The 19,074-nt window shown below is 36.4% G+C and overlaps 1 long non-coding RNA gene across 1 annotated transcript in view; it reads right to left on the reverse strand.

Moving 5' to 3' along the window:
• Window positions 1-237: 237 nt before the first annotated feature.
• Window positions 238-19,074, reverse strand: part of LOC110594438 — a 67,426-nt gene continuing 48,589 nt past the window's right edge. The window contains exons 2-3 of the long non-coding RNA XR_002481252.1: window positions 426-562; window positions 238-306 (exon numbers count right to left, since the gene is read on the reverse strand). This is a non-coding gene — a long non-coding RNA (uncharacterized LOC110594438). The remainder of the gene's footprint in view (window positions 307-425; window positions 563-19,074) is intronic.

Genomic DNA, 19,074 nt, shown 5'->3' on the forward strand with positions numbered 1-19,074 from the left:
TAGCCTGTATCCAAAAATCACAGACACAACCCTGTATAATACCTATGTTAAAATGTTCATAATATCTAAAGCTATTACAGGCCTCAGGCTGCCAGAGTCCTGATAGGAAAGTCAGCATTGAGCACTATGCTTTACACAGCTTTGCGTGCATGCACACACTCTGCAATGTGGGAGACAGAGACACCGATCACCATCGAGATTGTCCTTACTTGCAGACGCACAAGTATCCTGCATGTTCCGATTCTGACTGGCACCTGGAGCAGCTCTACATGCCAGTCATCCCAATGTACTCAGGGATGTAAACACCTTATAATTAGAAAACGTGAAGGCGTCAAGGACGTTAGACAAATTTAAAACACATCCAAAGATTAATTTTTAAAGGCATTGAAGAAATAATTCATTGCAAATTTCAACAAGAGATGTACCTGCTCCTTCACAGAAGCTAGAATAGTGGTGGCTGTGGTCTCGGGTTCCATGCCTGGGCCAGTGGAGGCAGCTTCCTGGTGGGTCTGTGGTTGCCCCTCCTCCACCAATGAGGTCTGCTCAGGAGCTGGCATTCCTCCTGCAATCAAGCAGGCAAAGGGTTAATGCTTTCTTCTGGGCTCCCTTGCAGGATTAGGCAGGGTCTGAGGATTTGCAGAGGGTTCTTAGCAACTACAGGGGACTTCTACACACAATGATTAAAAGCTTGTTAAATAGCTAAATTTTCTAAACAGACAACCAATATATAAATATGATTAACTTATTAAGAAACTAAATAATAAACACTTTGGATTGATATAAGGGTCAGTCTTCAAAGAAGTATGCACACAAAAAGACATCTACAAATGCTAACTGACAGAAGAAGAAAGAATGTTTTACCAACTACTATATCTATTTAGATGTATTACTCTGTAAAACAACATCTGAGACTATAAATATTTCTCTCAATATACTTCATAGTTTTCTCATAAAAATTACTCTGCTGCTGTATCTCAACTTCTTATCAATTAACTTCTACGGTGCTCAATTCTATAGTTTGATCTGAGAATTTCCCCCTCATTCTGTCAAATTTCAGTATCAACGTGCTGCTCCAAAACCATAACCTGTATGTAAAAGAGGACATGCACCTTCCCTCTGAGCTCCCCATCTTACTCCTTACTCTTCTGACTTTCATGTCAATGGATGGGGTTAAGGGTCCAGGTTCCTGCTGAAAGTTGTTTTATTCTTGCCATACTAACAGGCGTCAAAGGACACTGGATCTGATTAGATTATTTGTGCATTTCTTCCCTGACGCCAGTCTCATAAGGAGTTCTCATGCCTGCTCTGGCAGGTGATTTTCCATCTACTAATTTCATGACCCATAAGGCCCAGGCAGACCAGAACTGTAAGACGGAGAATCTTCTCAAGCACAGATAGGAAGAGGATCTTCGGCTTGAAATAAGTGGGTTTAGGATGAAAACCTAAGTGTCCTGGGAGAAGTTATCCACTTAGTTGAGTCCCACTTTCCTTGGCAATAAAAATGGTGAATTGTTTATACAACACAATGGAATAAATTTATGGCAATTTTTACATTTTAGTATATGTGGTACGCTTATTGAGATGTAAATCACTTAAAATATTATTAACTAGATAAAGTTATCTCTATCTGTACTATCAAGTACTCATTAAAGATAAGAAATAAGGTCTATAAAGAAAAAGATGCCACACATAAAGATCCTAGATTAACATTTCAGGCAAGTAAAGATATGAAAGTATGCCATGCCATTGAAAAATTACACACCTTAAAATAAGCAGATGGCTGCAAAGAACAAGAATGTTACCATGCAACAGTGAAACAAATAACTCCAAGAACAAAAAATTTTAAATGTCAAGAGTATAATATCATGAAAAACCAATGTGCGAGAAGAAAAAGAGAAGCAAAAATTCAGTGAACAAAGAGTTTGAGAAAAGGAGAAACAGAATGTCATTGGGGAGTAATTTATTAATATAGAAGAAGCCTTCCTGTTAAAAGAAATATATAGAAGTATACTACTGTAATTATATTATCTCTCTGTGAATATATCTATCATACTTAATTTTACAATAGTTATCTTGATGACCCTGACTACTCAAGATCAAGGAAATCAGAGAACCATTTTCTGAGTACCACTCTGCCCAGGGTCACTGGCCATTAAGTGGTTTCTCATCTAGACGATGCAACAAAATATGAATCAGATCAAGACAAAATACAGCAAGTTAAAAAATGTGAGGTAATAACATGAAAGTCAAGAGGAAAAGGGTTAGAGAGCTTATTAATTTGCAAAGGAAACTACTAAAATGCTAAGAAACTCAGCAGGAGAGGAAATTTCCATAGACAGGGATGATGTTTTATTTTCTGATTCCTCAAAGACTTGTACACATTGCAGGCGATCCTGAACACTCGCTGGAGGAGAGTGAAGATCACAGTACCCATCATTACTGAGGGTGCGATACTTCTCTACTCCTCATCTTTGGAATAGCCTCAAAATGCCACAAATAGCAGAAGAGGGATGCCACAATACTGACATTATAAATGTATTAAGGTTTTCTGTCCATTGTCTTGTAGTTCTCATAATTGATCATTTAATGAATTGGAATCAACCTAAGACTAAGGTCATAAAATAAATATTATGACATCTTCCCAAGGGAAAAGAAAAACCTATATCACAAGATATAAGAAATTAGGCCTCATGTTTCCTTCAGTGATCTCAACTTGCCTGATCTGAGCAATCGCATTCTGGAGACCTGAAAAAACTTACAAATAGATTGCTGAACCACTTTTGAGGATTCTACAGAGAATCTCAGAGAATGAGGATGTGTCAGAAAACTGGAAGGAAGAAAATACCATGGCTATTTTTGGAAAAAGAGAAGGTAGACTCTTCACATAACAAACTATAGAGCTAGACACAGATTTTGGGTGAGAGACAAGAGGATTTTATCCAAGAGGTGATTTGTGAGAACCAAAAATGTGCACACCAAAGAAAAGTCATGTTAAGCTAGTCTAATTTCTGTCTATCACAGTGTAACCATGGAAATTCAATGTATCCAAACTCTAGTGAGGCATGTATGATATTAGAAGTCGCTTATGATATTATAATTAACATAGAAATGGGTCTAGAACAAGGATAACTGCTGACTCCAACAATCTGTAAATAGCTGAATGAAATACATCAAGCTATAGAGGTTTCTAACATAATGCCAGAGAGTTCTGACCTTGACCTAATCCTACCAAAAGTTTTAGCCATGGTATCAATAATATACAAGCCTTGGTCAAGTTTTTCAATAACTAAGAATAATAATGAATTTACCCGATGATAAAATTAAAACACAAAAACATATTGTAATGCTGCAGTAATGAGCTTAAAAACAACAAGAATAAATACAGGGTCCTGTATTTAGTAAGTTGAAAAAAAAAATTAGGCACTTCAGGTTCAAGGGCAAAATGTGAACCATGAGTGACCCAAGGCTGCCCAAAAGCTAATGTAGTCTTATATTGTGTTGATATAACTAATTAGGATGATAAGGAAGGGGGAGTGAGTATACAACTTTCCTTCAGGCTCCTTGGGACAAATTCGCACTCAGTTATGGGTGGCACATTAACAGCAACAGGCATAGTATACTCATGCAAGAGAGGATGAGTGTGGTGTTAAAGGGATCCAGTCACTATTTCCAGGCACAAAATGAATGGCACACTTCCTGTTCTTTAAGAGCTCAAAACTCACTGGGGAGACCTAGAGGGAGAGTTAATGGAACAAGAAGGGAAATTTTGACCTGAAGTTCTATAGATGCCTAAAAACCTCTGAAGGATTACCATGGGCAAGTAAGGTGAGACTTTTTAGGTTACAATCCCAAGAGACTAATGGTTTAACAATAAACATGTATTGCCCTCTATTATTATTGTCTTTAGGCTTTGAATCAAGGTTGGAGCAATAAAGAACGTCTTTCCTTTTGCGGCTAACAGTCAAATTGCTTAAAATTTCAAGAACCGATTGTCTCCGAAGGTGGCACATTCTCCATCATGAGGTCTTTAATCAGAATCTGGATGATGCTTGCAGTAGGGATAGTATAGAAGACATGCTGTACTTAGTGTGTGTTAGAAATAGGGAACTCTAAATCTTGAGGCTGACACTAAGATAAAACAACGTCTACATCCTGAATTATGTGACTGATCCTCAGGAGTTTTCAGAACATTGTCTACTCTATCACACTGTCTCTGTAGCAGCCACCTGAAATCCAGAAGCTAGACTTTCCTGACAAAATGGTGGATACTGAAAATTGTAGCACTGGCTATTTCCCTGCATTGCTGTTCAAAGCTCAGAGATGAATTTTTTACCAACTCTTACACATGTGGGTATATATAGCTGTGTTCTCATTTTATCCTCACCTTTATTTAATAAATTTGCCCAGATCTCTAATTTTATCATACTGTTAGACTGAATTCTTTTGAGTCTTCTGAAGCACTTTTGGGGAAAGGCTGACTATAAACAGTTGTATATTTTCATTATAATCTTCATTGAAGTCACAGAAGTTATTATATTATACAGTGTAATATTGTATGTGACTGCACATGAATGTGTATGTATCTTAATCTTATATTGAATTATCAGCGATTAACAGGCAATTTTCCTATTCAAGGCTACATACCACATATACTCTAGTGTGACTATTAAAGCCTTTCTTTGCAAATTATAGATAGATGCACCTACAGATAGATAAAAATATGAACAACCTAAGGATCCACATATAACCTCTTTTATCACAGATAATGCTCGTCCACAAAATCATCTCTGCTAAATCTTCCTGAGATGGGAGATCAACTAAATCCTGGACATTTCTCTATTTATTCCTTTCTACTTTCCTTACTAATTTTTAATCAAAGTATGCTAAGTATACTTTATTTTATCTTTTCCAGTAAAATAACTCCGCTTATTTTTCCCTTCCTTTTTCAAGTTAGTAGTATAGAGTAAAACATACATTTTGTAACTTCACTTTGAACAGTCAGGAAAACATTATGTTGATAAGGAGCACAATTTCAAAATGGATAAGACAATGGTGCCTAAAAACAAATTAAGAAAAAATAATAAAAGTTTTAAAAGGTATGAATATTTATATTTGATTCAAGTATAAAGTAAGATACTAACAATGTAGGATAAAAAGTTTACCAAATAAGTATTAGATGAACAAAATATTTTAATAGCAATAAATAGAAAAATTTACTGAGTATCATTATGTAGCAAAGATTAAGTTTCTCTTTGCTTTACTTATAATGAAGCTAGAATATATATTACAGAAGAAAAGAAAGAAGTCCTAGGAAATAAGAATACACATGAAAAGTTAAACATCTTCAAGACCATATGGAATCTAGTCTAGAAGTCTAAAAGGAGTACTAGATAAACTTTTTGCAGTTATATTTTTAAAGTGTCCCGGAAATAGAAGCATCACCAAAAGCTGCATCTCTTTAGGAGGATTAGAGATAGTTATAAACTAACCCTCTAATCAAGCATTCATTAAAAAATTCAGATTTCTTGGCAAGAATTTATTTAGAAAGGAGCTATATGCCAAATAACATAGTAACTCTAGAGAATAATCTATGCATAGTAGTTTAGTGTTTTGGCTTACAAATTTATTTTTTACAATCAAAAGATCATTGCAAAAAAAATCTGATATAAAAATAAGTAAAAGGTGTGAGTGAACAGGTTGTTTCAAAAGGAAGAAATCTAGATGGTCAATAATGAAGTGCTCAATCCTATCAGGTATTAGAAAAATGCAAATTAATACTACAATGAGAAAACAATACACAAACACCAGAATGGCAAAACAGTTAATATACAATTTCAGTGATGATGTACAGCAATGGTAACGATCACATGCTGCTGATAAGCATGTAAATGGGAACCATCCCTCTGCAATACATCTTGGCATCATCTAGTAGAGCTGCTGACACGCACATCCCATAGCCCCATGATTCCATTCCTGATTAAGTAGAGCACTCTGGTACATGGGCACCTGGAGAGAGATATAAATACGTCCATGGCAGCGCTATTTGTGAAAGCCATAACTTGTAAACAACCCAAGTGACCATTAACGGTAGAGTGGTTAAATATATTAGAATATATTCATGCAGTGTATTTCACCTATAGCAATAAATGAATAAACCAATGCTCTATAAAACAAGAATGACTCTTTCAGCCATAATGCTGAATAAAAGCAAATTCCAAACGAATACAAACAGTGGAATTCCATTAATGTAAACTTTAACAAACAGGTAAAATAAAACTATGCTTATTAGGAATGCATACATAGGTAGCAAGGAAATGACATTACTAAGGTCAGAGGAGTGGCTGCCTCTGTGGGAAGGAAGGAGGATATCATCTCAGAGGGGTACATGAAGAGCTTCTGCAGCACTGGCCTGACGTGGGCAGTAGTTATATGCATGTGCTTGCTTTTTAGACTTTTAACTGTTTATTTGCTGTATGTACTCTTTGTACATAAAAATGTAGTTCTTTTTCATAAAAAATAAAAAGGTTAAAACAAGTAGAATAAACATGATATAGCATTAGATGTGATTTATAAACAGAGTAACAGAATATTTACAAGTTGATAAATAGAATATGATAGTATTTAGTAGCTTAAATACTAAAGATTATCCATTTTTAAAAATTTTGAGTTGGAGTCTCACTCTGTCATCCAGGCTGGAGTGCAGTGGCACGCTCACAGCCACTGCAGCCTCGACCTGCTGGGCTCGGGCGATCCTTCCACCTCAGCCTTCCAAATAAGGATTATCCATTTTTAAGAGAATTAAATTATTTCTGATTTTTAAACTACACGAAACATAATTTTAGAATGTATAAATGCCTAGAAGGAATTCACTTCAATAATAAAAGGTCCAAGTTACAAAATATCATGCCCTCCACCCTTCATACCATTCAATAATTTCTGAAAATAAAAATACGGTTAATATACAATATCAGGGTCAACACTGCTCACCACTCACTCACCTGCTCACACTGTGTCCTATGTGAACAGTGCTCCCTGGTGTTGCACAGTGTTAACTTGGCCCCTGTACAATGGGAAAGTACTGTAAAAACTGTTAATAAAAACTAGAAATTCTATCTTAATAAACATAAATTGTACTTAGTTAATTCTCAACTTTTTCCTAAAATATCTTATTTTTTATGGATAGTAAAGAAGGAGGAAAGAAGGAAATCTTTTTGGAAAGTATTACAAGTTCTTTTTTTGGGAGGATTTGAGATTGTTTATGGCACATAGATGCTCTAAAGAGGGGGAAGGAGAAGAAGAAATGGAAATCGCAATAAATCCAGAGTTGTATCTGGAATGTTGAGGGGTGTACAAAGATAGGATGGAGGTAATCAATAGAGAAAGAATGCAATTAAAACTCTGAGGGGGAATGACTGGATCAAGAGGAAAGATGAGCACAAACTGCCACTTTTCTCCAACTCACAAGTTCTTGAAATAACAGAAAAGACATTTTCTTTTTCTTAAGATAAGAAAATTAGCCAGTTTATAAATTTTAAAAATGCCATCAGTGTGGCAAAATGTCAGAAAGATAACTGCTATAGACCCATGGTAAAGTAAACAGAGGAAACCATAACACAAAGAGGCAGAGGTTGGCTTTAGAGGGTGGAGCATTTGGCGGGACAGTGACAGGCTCAGAGCCTGGTAGACACCAAACTCTAGGCTTTCAGACTGGGGGCCAAGATCAGGATGATAAAGAGGAGAGAGAGAGAGTGCAGCTGGGCAAAGCCCCTGCCCTGAAAGGGCCCAAGCACTTTGCCACAAGCAAAGAAGCAGCAATTAGAACAGAGAAGTCCTAGTCAGATACCCACCCATGCCCAGGAGGGACCAAACTCTCTAAAGAGAACAAAATAAAGTGGAACAGGTAGAAGCAATATCCTTAGTGTTTAATTTGAAAACTGCATGCAGGAAAGAGAAACCTTGAAAAAAAATTACAGGATAAAAACAAACAAGCAAACTGAATCAATGAGATGAATAGTGAAATAAATTTTTTAAAAAGAATGTTGTAAGAATGATTTAAATACGCTCAGACATGGAGAGGGGAGAGAGAGAGAGATAAAAGAACAGTTTGAGAACTAGAGATTAGATTAGCTACTCCAAGTTCCTGGAAAAGAAAAAAGAAGAAATACTACAAGAAATAAGTAGTGAAAACTCCCCAGAGCTAAAGACAGATAATTTAAAATGGGACAATAGGTGAATAAAACGAATGAAACAAACTACATTGAAACTAACCTATTGGCTGGGCTTGGTGGTTCAGCCTGTAATCCCAGCACTTTGGGAGGCCAAGGCAAGTGGATTGCTTGAGCCCGCCGCAGGTTTGAGACCAGCCTGGGCAACTTGGCGAGACTTTGTCTCTACAAAAAAAAAAAAAAAAAAAAGAAACCAACCTGTTAAAATTCCTAAGATCCAAGGATAAAGAAAAGATTATAAATATCACTAAAGAGGGAAAAAAGGAACAAAAATCAGTTTGGCATCAGACCTCTTTTCAATTACCAGAGATTTAGCAATAGCTTCCAAGTACTGACCGAAAATATGATTCAAATATGAGGGCAAAATAAAGGCATTTTAGGGCATACTAGGACTCAGGGAATTTGTTTCAATACTCTTTAAAAGAAGTTCCATAGCCAAATTCACCTAACCATAATGCTAAATAAAAGAAAGTTCTGTAGCCAAATAACAAATGTGATAGAGGAAGGTTTAGGACACAAGAAAGAGTGCTAAGCAAATAATTCAGGAAAAATGAAGATTAAACTTACATAAATTCCACATAGTATCAACATGAGGAGTGAGAAGTTGACAAAAGTAAAATGGCACTAATGTTCTTATTTTAGTGGGAAAAATATATAGACAGTAACTCTAAGTGACTGTGACTTTGTTGATGGGCTCAGGAGGAGACAGCATTCACTGCATTACCTCTTGAATTTGGGGTTGGTCATGTGACTTGTTTTGATCACATAATGTGGCAGATGTGATCTTGTGTAACATTGGAAGCTAAATCTTAAGAGGGCTGGCAGCTTCTTTTAAAACCCTGAAATCACTAAGCTGTGAAGGAGATCAGGATTAGAAGGTGCCATGGAAACAGAAGCCCAGCAATCATAGACTTTACAGTCAAGACCTTGGAACAGTTAGATAGGCCACCCTAGACAGTCTTGCCCTGACCAAGTCACCAATCAACTGTATCCATCTAAGTGAGCCCAAAAAAGAACAGAAGAAGAACCTTCTTGCTATCTTAGAATGTGGAGAAATAAAAACTTGTTTGAATCACTGAGATGTGCAATGGCTTGTTACACATTGAATAAGTAATACTATCTGATACAACAGTGAAGACAGAAGATGGGGATTAATAAAAAAAATTAACTTGTATTATTTTAAGTATTAAAGAGTCAAATAAAATTTTATGTGTGGAATTATAATGATATCATTTATTTAATGCATTATTGATCTACTTGTGTACCAATCATACTATAAACTAGATGTATAAGCTATACATCTTTTTAAAGTATAAAGATGAATAAGACCCTGACCTCCAATCTAACTTACAGTTTAGAAGGCAAGTGAAGACAAATGAACAAACACACACAATACATGCAGCATGAGATAAACAAAGAACCAAGAGCTGACATGCAGACTGCTGGGGCTCAAAGAGGCTCGACAGGCATACAGAAGCAAAGACACTATTCCAGGTGATAGAAGGACTCAGGTGGAGAAAAGTCTACCTATATGTATTAATTTTATTAAGCTTTTTTCTTTGAAAATTTATTTTAGTTTCAATCGATTTCTAAAAGTCTCCCTAGACTGTTGTTTTATGTCATTTGTAGTTAGGAGATGGTAAGCCATATCAAACCTCAATCGGCTTAAACAAAAGATTTGTTTTCATCATTAGTTTTTCTTATCAAATGCTAGTGTTAACAAAGATTAAAGACTATTGAAATCACTAGTACAGCACATACGGGAATTTAGAAATGTGGTAAATAATACATGAATTACCAGAAGCAATTAAAAATTGTTTAAGGATGTGGGCATTTAATAGTATTTATAAGGCCTGTTAAAAAATAAGAAAAGTATATAACACAGTGACAACTTGCTATCTTATGTAGAGGTTGTCTTTTAAGCTCATGCTCGTGGATGAATTAGCTAAATGATTTTTCAGTGTCTTGGGATTTATACTTGCCTTTCTGGATTTTCTGGACAATCATAATCTAGAAGTTCTGTATGTGACTTCTATTTAAATTACAGATTAATTCATTTGTAATTTTACTTACTGAAAAAAAAATTTTTGAGTTGCGGTCTAACTCTGTGGCCCAGGCTGGAGGGCAGTGGCACAATCATAGATTACCGAAGCCTCAACCTTCTGGGTTCAGGTAATCCTTCCACTTCAGCCTCTCGAGTAGCTGGGACTACAGGCATGCACCACATGCTTGGCTAATTTTTAAAATTTTTTGTAGAGACATAGTCTTGTTATGTTTCCCAGGCTGGTCTTAAACTCCTGGGCTCAAGCAATCCTCCTGCCTCAGCCTCCAAAAGTGCCAGGATTACAGGTGTGAACCACTGCATCTGGCATGTAATTTTAAAGATTTAATTGAAAACTTAAAATCCCTAAAGTATGCTCCATGGACCACTTCTAGCATCTCAAAATGAGGTTCCTACGGTTTAGCAAGTTTGAGGAATGCTACAGGGCATGTTTCACCTTGAAAATCCCTAAGAATCTTGTTAAAGTATGATCTCTGTACTAACTGCACCGGTTGTACTTTGAAACTTGTAAGAAATGCAGAATTCCAGGCCTGCCCCTGACAGACTAAATCAGACTCCTCATGTGACTAAGATCCCCGATGTTTTGGGTGCCCATTCAACTTTAAGAAGCACTGGTGTCGAGTATCGTAAAGATGGAGAAATCATGAATGAATGAACCTGTTTAATCTCATCTAATCCAACATCTCAACACTTATTTGACCACAGCTTCCCACTTTTCTGAGGATTATCTATTAACATTCAAGGAACATACTTTGGGAAATCCTGCATTATAATGATTAATATTAATGAGCAAATGTAGCTAGAAAGAGGTACTGTTTCACCTTTTACAATTATATTTGGCTCTGCAGAGCTTTTCCAATAATGCCAATCTATTAAAAGAAAAACATTAAGTACTTTTAAGATAATGGTATCAACAAAATTAAAGCTCTTTTAAATAAAGATTCCTGCTAACAAAATCAAGCATGAAATTGTGTCTTGGTTATAAATTGGGTACCATTTTTTTAAGAAATGGGGTCTGTGTTGCCCTGACTGGGCTCAAATTCCTGACCCCAAGCCTCCCAAATAGTCACGATTTTAGGCATGCATCACCATGCCCTGCTTAATTTTCTTGAAAATTTCTTAAATTTATTGAAAACTAGGTTCGAAAGTGAACTAATGAATTGTTTTCCAGAAATAGAACCCAGTCAACTCTAGGTCAGGTGCAAATTTTAATTCTTTTCTTCATGCTTGTTTCATGAACATTCATGTGGAAATAGACTAGCTGTACGGTACTCTCTGGTACTTTGGTTGAGCAGATCAATTCCCCATCTGGGACATATGACAATTTGCCTCAAACATGTCCAGTTTAGGATAGATGTTCATCTATAAGGTACCTTACTGAAAGCACAGGTGAAAAGCATAGTCGACGTTTTCTAACCGTATCATCAAAAATCATTTTCTAATTGTATCATTAAATATTGATTTTTTAAATGTTTAAAGTCTCTTTTAATAATGCTGATTTAAGCAATGATATATTTAATGACTTGCTATTTAAGTAGTTCTTTAGAGTAAAAGGCTCTTGATTTTAAAGATACTAAAAAAGTACTCCAGATTATCAGTTGTGATAACATCTTTTCAGTCCTGTCTTTAGCAAGTTAGAAGTATGAGGCTATCTCTCAGTCTTCTTCATTCCATTTCTATTCTCTCTGATTAATACCATATTTTATTTTCAAGAAGCAAAACACATTTTTATATTTAACATCGCCAAACAGCTTTCTGAAGAAAGTACAAGAAAAAATAATAACCACTACTGAGTTTTAAGAATTTTAAAAATTAGATGGAGCATGCAATGGACTGGACTATAACATTACTTTTCTAACCCCCAACCATGCATTCTAGGATCAGTGAGGGCAGAGACAATTTTCATCTGGATTGCCACCCTATTCTCAGCACCTAAAAAGTGTCTGGAACACAGTAGGTGTTCAATAAGTGTTTTTTCCATGAGAGGATGAAAAAAACTAAGGTAAAGGATGGCAAGTTATCTGTGTTTTCATGAAAAAAACACTTATACACCAGATGATGTTAGGTTTCATGGCCATTCAGATGCTGAAAGAGTTTGGAGTCTAGCAGGAAGAAAAGGAGTTAAATAGTGCAATATATGCAACAGTAAAGATGCACAATGCATACCACCATAAAAGTGAGAAAAAAGATCAGCACCACATGGGGGGGGCAGGGTCACCAGGGAAGACCAAAGTTACTACAAAGCCGTAGAGGTATAAAACATCACAGTTTGTTGTGTTCAGAGAACACCAACAGTCTAAAATTGGAGGAGGGAGGAGGAGAAAAAAAGAGAGACAACTCTGCGGATGAGATGAAAGAACACTGAGAACAAGGAAAGAGATGGATTATCCCCACTGTCTTTAAAATTGCCTAAGATGATGGTGAGAGTTGAGGAAAACAGTTAAACCAAATCAGGTACCATTGTCCCAGTGAATGTGGCAATGTGACCTGGAGTTAGATGACACTGGCAAGGAGTTGGAAGAGAGTAAAAGATGCTGTCAACTTAGGAGAGTACTGGGAAATGTCTGGAAGGCATAGTGAGGAGATAGGAAGAAACTGCAAGGCAAGGAAAACTTTAAGATTACTTCAAAAAGAACAAATCTCCAACATCTCTATGAGAAACAATTATTCTTCTATCCCTCACGTGCTAAGTCCCTGGTTGATACAATGATGAACAAAATCCAGGAGACCTTGTCCTTCATTGTCCAAGCCGGTCATTTAAGAAAACTGCAAAGAAGTATTACCATCCTGCTTGCTTCAATAATCTGAAGAAAAGAAAACAAGACTGCCTCAGGAGAAGAAAATCAGAAAAAAAAAAAAAAATCAAAAAAATAAGGATAAGATTGGACAGAGGTGGAAATAAAGAAATGGCAAATGTATTCCCCTCAAGAGCTCTATAAATATAAAAACTATAATCAAGGAAAAGATTCTAGTAGTGAGACCAGAATTTTACTAGAAATTAATAAAAAGGCCAGGACTAAACCTATATGTTTAAGGAGTTGTGAAAACTCATCTAGGCATTTTCAGTGCTTTGCTTTATGTACTTAAGCCACATTAACCTGAGACGATTTTTTATTAGCCTTGAGTGCTATGTCAGTATTGGAGGTATATTTAGTAACCTTATAAATAGAATGAAAATATTCCAGCCCAGAAAGTCTAAAATTTATCAAAATTTTGCAGTTTTTGAAAATGCCTTAACTGAGATTTTGGCTAAAAGTCATTTCTAGATGAAGTTATAATTAATAAAAAAATTGGGTATGTTTGTATGATTATGATCCATCACACATAATCACTGTCCGAACTGGAGAAGGCGGTGGTCAGTATGAAGCACAGGAAAGAAAACCTAGATTCCCGCCATGCCCAGAGAAGTAAAAAAAAATGAGATTACAGAAAATTCTTCACTCTCAGGGACAGAGATGGTCCTGAGATGAAATCTCTCTTGCAACTATCTCTTCACTTATTAATGTTTTGCATGTTTCTATCCCTCATGTGCCAAGTCCCTGGTTGATACAATGATGAACAAAATCCAGGAGAATCTAGTCTAGAGCCTAGCTTCACTACAGCAATAGTTACCCTGATACTAGAAAGGAGAAGCCTATTTGGCAAACAGGGTTATTTTAGTAATCATGAATTAATAAATCAGTGTTGTTTGTAGATTACTCCAGCCTCTTAGAATGGCAAAATTGAAGACAGGCTTAGGACTGCAGTGACTTCAAAACTCTGTGATGTGATTCTGGGGAGGTCTTGTCACTATTGCTAGGTATTATCTCCCAACAATAATCTAACTGAGCACTTGTTATCCCAGCACTTTGGGAGACATAGGCAGGAGGATTACTTGAGCTCAGGAATTTGAGACCAGCCTAGAAAACATGGTGAGACCTTGTCTCTACAAAAAATTAAAAAAAAAAAACAAAAAAAACCAGCCGAGTCTGGTGGTATATGCTGTAGTCCCATCTGCTTGGGAGGCTGAGGAGAAAGGATTGCCTGAGACCAGGAGGTCACGGTTGCAGTAAGCTGTGATCATGCCACTGCACTCCAGTGCAGGTGACAGAGTGAAACCTTGTCTCAAAAAAAAAAAAACAAAAAAAAAAACCATTGCCTTGCTGCCATGCTTCCAGGCTTTGATCTCCTTTCCTTCCTTGGGAAGGTGAATTTCCTCTCTCTCTCTCCCTAATTTACATTCTAAATAAACTATATTTTCTGACTAAAAAAATCTAGCTGAATAGTTATCACTCTAATTCAAAAATTTAAGAATGGGAAACCCATACAAATGAAAAGGTTGGTCAGTGTGAGTAACATGTTCATCAGTCTATCTAGAACATGATGAACACAACTACATGCTCATTCACAAATGTATAAAGGCACAGCTGAGGAAGTAAGTGCCTCATGCCTTATGAGCTCACCTCAGCTTGTCAGTCAAGGGACAGAGCTGGTTAAGTGGGTTTTACATGTCAATTGTTTCATGAATCTCTGCCACTGCTGTGCAATTGCTATGCTTTAAATTGTATCATCACCATGAACATGTTAATCAAACTTTCTTCTTTCAATGTCATTGGTTTAAATCACCTTTTATAAAACAAAGCTGTAATTCTGGGATATCATATATGTCGAATAATTTGTTTTAAAATTTTGCTTTCAAAAAACACTTCATCTTAGTTTTGTATAAAGTTCAATTTCATAACCAAGAAGCAATATAACATGGCTCAGTATTCCATATATGATATCCAGAAAACATGGGTGCACTTATTCCTATTTTGTACTTTTTTTTTTTGAGTTGGAGTCTCATTCTGTCGCCCAGACTGGAGTGCAGTGGCCACTCCCGGCCACCGCAGCTTCGAACTGCTGGGCTCCGGCGATCCTTCCACCTCAGCCTTCCAAGTAGCCGGAATTACAGGCATGCGCTACCACACCCAGCTGATTTTTTGATTTATTGTAGAGATGAGGTCTCGCCAAGTTGCCCATGCGGGTCTCGAACCTGCGGGCTCAGGCAATCCACTCACCTCAGCCTCCCAAAGGCGCGGGATTACAGGCTGAGCCACCGAGTCCAGCTATCTTGTACGTTTTTAAATTAAGCCCATCCTCATTAAAATAATAATTTTGTGTGTTTCTAGTCTAGTCACCCCAAGAGCATAGGTGCATAACAATGCATATATAATAATAATCAGCCTCAAATTTGCACTAAGCAACTCGAAACTTCTCTAGATAAGATGTATCACAACATTTTTAAACTGAGTTATTATTCATACCATACCATTTGTATTGGCTTTAATACTTCCCATTTTTATGGGCTAAATATGGTTTACTCAAGATTTTTTTTCTTAAACACCCAATGGGTCTGATTCAGAGAAAGACAACTTTTATGACTAGCTTGTGTTTGTCTGTGCTCTTACCTTATGTATAAAGTCTAAATGGCATTTCATAGTCAGAGGAAAGGTAAATAAATGTTTTCTGTATGAAAGCTTGTAAGAAAACAAAACTGGAAAACAAAAATGTTTCACTTTAAAAACATCTTCCTAACTAGTTAGCTGGTTAGTTTCTCTCTAGCATGCTGATAAATACAATTTGTCACTGCTTTGTTCAGTCAGGTGACAAAGAAAACTGAGCAAATATAATTCATCATATAAAAGAATTTGTCTAAGCTAAAGCAAATTCTCCAATTTCCTCATCTGTTCCAATGGGTATAACATTTGTTTGTTTTGTTTTGAAGTATTAGTAAATTATAGCATTCAAATAAAACTGTGTATCTTAAATTAACAAAAAAGCACACTTTTGATCAACATAATACAATATGTACAGAAGCGTTAACTTAAAGGATTTGGGAAAGGCTCTGTGCTGTCTGGTAACAGGGTCTCAGAGGACTCCAGTGTGGGTTTTGCAGACCTTTACATGATCCCTTTAGCTGACATCTCTAAAAGACTCATTCTTACTTCACTCAGGCTCACAGAGTCCTTCCCTTACCACTGTGTGGGCTTTCCACACAACAGGGATCGAGCTGAACTTTGAAGAATGAGAAATCTTGACAGAACAGTGGAGGAGATGCAGTAGTAGAGAGCATTAAAAAAATCAGAGGCAAGTTAGGTGGAAATATGGAAGGGATCCCCTGTATCTGCTTGTCCCCCAATGATGGGCACAATGGGCATTTTTGCTGGCAGCAGTTTCCACTCAATGCAGCCCCTCTAGAATAAGTCTATTTTCATGGCTTCAAGCAGCTGCTTGAGACAGAAGTAGCAGCCTCGGCCCCCTCAGCCCAACCCTCCCCAAGCTGCAGCCCTGCTCTTCTTGTCATTTCAAAGTCCACAAGCAAGTGTAAAACCAAGTTCACTGCCACCCGAATCACCAAACCGTTTCTTCCATTGATACACACACATACTTTGCAAGTGCCTCATCCTTAAGAAGCCCTTCCTTAATGCACTCTGGAATTGCCTCTTTTAGAAGACTCCCCACTCTAGTCCAACCAATCTTGTTCAAGTCTTAATAACACACAATGCTGATTTTCACCCACTTGTGGATGCTCTTTAAAATGCCCTCACATCTATTTAGATTTAAGTTTAAAGAGACTAGGCTCTCTGTCTTCTATGTTTGTATTTTCTATGATATCTAACATATGTGCTGAGGCATTTAATTAATGCCTGCTGACAGAACTGGTTTTACTATTCGAGGAATTAAAAATAGAAACTGGCACTATAGTGCTTCATTTAAGGAAAAATGTTTATTATATTAGATAGGTCATATTCGGACACAAAGAACCTGCTTTCTTAAATAAGTCATTTGTTCATTAGTTGGCACTAAAAGTGTCAGGAGGAATCAGATTTTATTTTCAATCTTCCTAGCTGGCTAACTTGTTTCTTTTTAGGTGAGGCCTTTCAGGTTCTTACAGGAAGAATTTTGGAAAATAACCACAAGTCAAGGAAGTTACATTCCATTAACAGGAGATAATACAAGCTATGTCACAATGTGGTCACACTATTATTTCTAAATCCTCAGCTTCAGACCTAGTGTATACAGTGTACCTTATAAACCAGAGTTATCATTCTAGCAATAATCTAAAAAACTGTTGTTATTAAAGTCTTGATTATGTATCAATATATTGAAACATCACCTGTTAGAGTAAATGAGGAAGAAAATGAAAAGACAATTATTTCATATTTTAGAGGCTTTTAGTGTTGTCAATAAAAATATGGATATTTGTCCCCTGATTCAAGGAAAAGATCAAAAGCAGCATTTGGTGTTTCGAAACAGTGTGATAAAATATCACAAAGATATAAATATTTGCATCTCTTAAAATTTTGTTGCTTTTTAAATTTGTTTGTTGCTTTGTTTATTCACAGTGCAAAGATAACTTGTCAAGAAAACTGAATTGATCATAAATTCATAATCGATTTAGATTCAGAATCCAAAATGTAACATAATCAAATTTGAAAAAAAATAAGTATCTTGAGTTTAAAATATTGTGAATTTCCCTAGAAGCATTTTTGTGTAATTTTAATTTTTGAGGGGGATAGGAACTTGCCTTTTATTAATTTGAAGAACATAAACTATAATTTGAAATTCGGGGATAGGCAGATATTTCTCTTAGATACAAAAGAAAATCTACCTAACGTTCCTCTGAAAGGTGTAACAGTCACCAATAAAGTATGGCATTACAGAGTATAAATAAATGATGATTAATAAATATTTAGAACTCTGGCAAAGAAAGAGAACACATGTCAGACGACTTTACACAGATACTCCAGAATCTTCCTACAATTAAGGTAATGGACAAATATAAAACTCTGACACACAATCGGCCTACTAGGATTATGATGGCTGTATCAAAAGTACCATCTGTTCACATGGAAGTATGTATGCTCACAACTTGTAAGAATTACAGCAACATATATAACTCTGAACATCAGAGGTACCATGATAAATAAGACATTTAATTTAACGTTTGGTAAGGATGAAGCAAGCTGGCACTTTGACGGGGTAGAAAAAGAAACTAAAAAGGCAATCTGCTCATTTTATAGTACAACAGCTCTCTCCTCTGAGTCACTACTGCTACTCTGAGAGCAGTTGGATCTCTCAGTATCAATTTTCTACCTATACATCAATTATAAACTATTTCAAACCCTGTGCTTGAATTGTCCATGGGAATTTAGAAACTGCCTAGGACATGCAGTGGTTGCTAACATTCCTTCACTGATATCTTCATTTCTATTTTCAATGTCTCATGTGTAAAGTCTAAGGTATGAATGCTCTTTGAGTAGGGGAAGCTGTATGTTCCTTAATTAAAGGAGAAAAGTAGCAGACACCCTGTGGCAGAGCCATAAGCAAAGGTTAAGGAAGCCCACTTCTGGGGATCGTTCCAGAAATTTTTCAATCATGGTCAGAAGATCACCATGGAGAGCAAAAGGTTCACATTACACTATATTCAACCAACCAAAAACATTTAGAGAGAGTTTTCTAAATCTTTAGTCCATGTTCAAGGAAGGTCTACAGATCCTGAGACCCCAAACATCACTTACTTAATACAATGCATTTTTTCTGCTCTTTTGGTATCTTTGAGAAAAACAAGTTTGGGCAAGACATCAGTGTTAACTTCAGTACTCTGATGGTCACCAAAAACCAAAATGAACCAAGAAGCCAAGAGTGCAAGCCTCTGTCAAGGTCTTCAATCCATTCCCGCCCCCCTCCCCAAAAGTGGAGTTTTTCAAATGGGAAAGTTAAGCAAGGGATTGATCTGGGCAAATGCCAGATGAAACACGTCAG

The sequence above is a fragment of the Carlito syrichta genome, unplaced genomic scaffold (genome assembly GCF_000164805.1).
Source record: "Carlito syrichta isolate Samal-C Ts95f unplaced genomic scaffold, Tarsius_syrichta-2.0.1 Scaffold315373, whole genome shotgun sequence".
NCBI lineage: Eukaryota > Metazoa > Chordata > Mammalia > Primates > Tarsiidae > Carlito > Carlito syrichta.